The sequence below is a fragment of the Aegilops tauschii genome, chromosome 7 (genome assembly GCF_002575655.3).
Source record: "Aegilops tauschii subsp. strangulata cultivar AL8/78 chromosome 7, Aet v6.0, whole genome shotgun sequence".
NCBI classification, from domain to species: domain Eukaryota; kingdom Viridiplantae; phylum Streptophyta; class Magnoliopsida; order Poales; family Poaceae; genus Aegilops; species Aegilops tauschii.
In genome coordinates this window covers 147028399-147031559 of record NC_053041.3, presented here as the reverse complement: position 1 = coordinate 147031559, position 3161 = coordinate 147028399, and the positions used below count along the sequence as shown (strand labels likewise).

At 41.6% G+C, this 3161-nt stretch overlaps 1 non-coding gene across 1 annotated transcript; it reads right to left on the bottom strand.

Moving 5' to 3' along the window:
- Window positions 1-1828: 1828 nt before the first annotated feature.
- LOC109764391 (uncharacterized) lies at window positions 1829-2533 on the bottom strand. Its single transcript, XR_012188734.1, has 2 exons — window positions 2205-2533; window positions 1829-2075 (listed from the first exon to the last, which is right to left on the bottom strand). It is a non-coding gene; the product is annotated as an uncharacterized protein (transcript).
- Window positions 2534-3161: the final 628 nt, after the last annotated feature.

The following is a 3161-nucleotide window of genomic DNA, read 5'->3' as shown; positions in this document are numbered from 1 at the left end:
ATTGGATTACTACAGATCCAGGTTTTTCTGGCAGTCTGATGAACATAAGCGTAAATACCGCCTGGCAAGGTGGGATGTGATCTGTCGCCCTAAAGACCAAGGAGGTCTAGGGGTGGAAGACCTTGAGACTAAAAATAAGTGTTTGTTGAGCAAATGGCTTTACAAGATACTTACCAAGGATGGGGTTTGGCAAGAATTACTTAGGAATAAGTACCTTCATTCAAAAACCCTCTCTGAGGTTCAGGCAAAACCAACAGACTCGCCTTTCTGGAAAGGACTCATGGGAGTTAAAAATGATTTTTTTCGCAGAGGGACGTTCATTGTAGGAAATGGTCTAACTACAAGGTTCTGGGAAGATACATGGCTAGGGGACATTGCCACTAGCCATGCAATACCCCCGTCTCTATCGTATTGTGCAGCGGAAAGATGTCTCCGTTGTCTCTGTGATGGACCACATACCGTTGAATGTTGCCTTTAGAATACAACTGACTGGGGACAAATGGACAGACTGGTTAGACCTTGTTGGCATGTTGATGATGGTTAACGTTTCACACGAAGCAGACACATTCCGTTGGAAGTTAACTACTTCTGGTGACTTCACAGTCAAATCCATGCATACAGACCTCATCAATGAGGACAACCTTTTCACCGCAAGTATATATGGAAAATTAAAGTCCCACTGAAAATAAAAATCTTCATGTGGTATTTGGATCGCAAGGTCATCCTGACAAAAGATAATCTGAAAAAAAGAGATTGGCAAGGATGCACTAAGTGTTGCTTTTGTGGCAATGAGGAGTCGATTCAGCATCTATTTCTTCAATGCCCACTTGCCAAGCTACTATGGGGAACGGCCCATATAGCTTTCAACCTACCTCCACCTACGAGTAGTACGGATATGTTTGGAAACTGGTTAGTAGGGGTGCACCCCAAGTTTAAGTCTCAGATCCGTGTGGGAATTTGTGCTTTACTTTAGGCCATTTGGAACACTTGTAATGATTGTATTTTTAACAGAACGAAAGTTCCGAATTTTTTACAGGTTATCTTCAAGGCTACAGCTGGATCCATACGTGGTCATTACTTTGCAAGGAGGAGGATCGGGTGCCCACGGTCTTTGGGTGCAACCGATGGGAGATGGTCTCTCGGGATTTGTTCAACCGATTTGGTTGGCGGCCTACTAGTAGGATTTGTGATGCATGAGGCCCATTTTCCTATGATTTTTTTACTATTTTATTTACCCTTCGCGCAGTCATATGCGACACTTTATTAGTTGAACTTTGTTATGGTTGGATGATGAACTTTGATATGATAAATAAAAGGTTGTATGATGCAGAGGCCGAGGGATGTCCCCTCTTTTCGAAAAAAATTGAATTGGTCTAAAATATGTAGATTGTTGAATTAGATTCTTAGATCTCTTATCTCCACAATACTTCTGTATACATAGCAGCAATTCTGCAAAAGTTACTCCTGCAAGTTCGATTCTTGTAATCTGTGTAGATTCTTAGGTACTTTTGGTTCTTCACCAAGTCTTGGCCAAATCTTCAGGTGTGGTGCTATGTCTACTCCCACGATTTACTTTTCTTTCTTCCTTACGAAATATGACTTCCCTTCTAGACTTCTAGAGTTCTAGTAAAATTTCATGTCTCATTTGTTCCAGTTTTTAAGCTTATATTCGTTTCAGTCCCGAGAACGGTAGCCGCTCCAGTTCCGGAGTGTTGGATTATTCAACTTGAACTGGTTCCCTGCTGAAACTTTGTTCGGATTATATGATGTTCATGTACTTTCTAGGAGTAGCACTCACATATGCATCATACATGCATAGATGCAGATCTAGTATTATTATTCAGTTATTATTATTATTATTATTATTACACGGAACCATGTGTGCAAGAAGATTACAGGGGCCATCTAGCAGTCCTTGGTGCAGACACAACGTCGGTGGTCGCACTTGCCTCCGGTGAAATACTCGGTCTGGCAAACACTTGCACAGTTGCGGTCACTCAGGCACATCCCCACAAACTCGTGGCTCTGTGAAGTACAATCCCTCGCCAAAGCTACTTGCACCGGTCCCTGGAACCCTACACGGGCAAATTGATAGAGCAAATCAGCCATCTCACATACTACCTCCGTTCCAAAATATACGACGTTTCGGTACATAATTTAGCAGTATTATCAGTTATCTTAAACAGTAAGTACAGCATACACACCTGTGGCCACAAGGAGCAGGAAGACGACCACAAAGACCTTCATGGACCGATCCATTTAGTTTTCTTGTGAAAGATCGAGAGGGTTCTATGACAGATTAAGACCTTCAAGATGGATTGTATGATGGATGAATGTAGAGGAGGGAGGGGGGCTTGCTTATATACTTGCAGTGCACGCATATATCTTCCTTGCTTCCAGGCTAAGCGAACGTATTTTTGTAGGGTAGTATAACTGAGTGGGTAGTGTAATAACTGAGTACCCGCAAGAAACAGAGATAGTACAACCTTTTTTGTTTGTGTGTGCGTAAATTTACGTTGGTGCGACTGACATGTGAAAAATGAAAAGTGGGAGGGCTGGCAAAAAAAATCAAAAAATACTACTACCTTGGATTCATATTAATTGTCGCTGTTTTAGTATCATTTTATTTTCTATAGATTTCAGTCCGATGTTGCATGTTATTTACGTTGCTGATATATTTTGCTGCTCTGTTCAATGTATGAACTACTCCCTCCGTAAATTAATATAAGAGCGTTTAGATTACTACTTTAGTGATCTAAACGCTCTTATATTAGTTTACAAAGGGGTAACTTTTTTGCTCCATTTAGCAAGTCTAAATAATGTATAATCATAATATTTTAACCTATCAGGCCTATGAGCTCTTATGGTCTTATGATGTGAGAGCATCTCCAATAGATGATGTAGGCATATAAATAACAGCTTTTTACATCTTCAAGGCCAAAAAGAAAAACGCTGCTCTAACAGATGATGCTGATGTATAAATTTTTACATCACCTACCCCAAGTTATGTAAAATATAACACTTGGAGATCCAAATTTGCATCTCCAGCCGCCTGGTGATGTAAAACGCCCAGCCGCGCGTGAACAGCCAACCGCCGAATCTGAAACTTTCAGCCGCCCGCCCGTCTCCCGACCGCTGGTCGCAAGCTGCCGCTTAGCCCC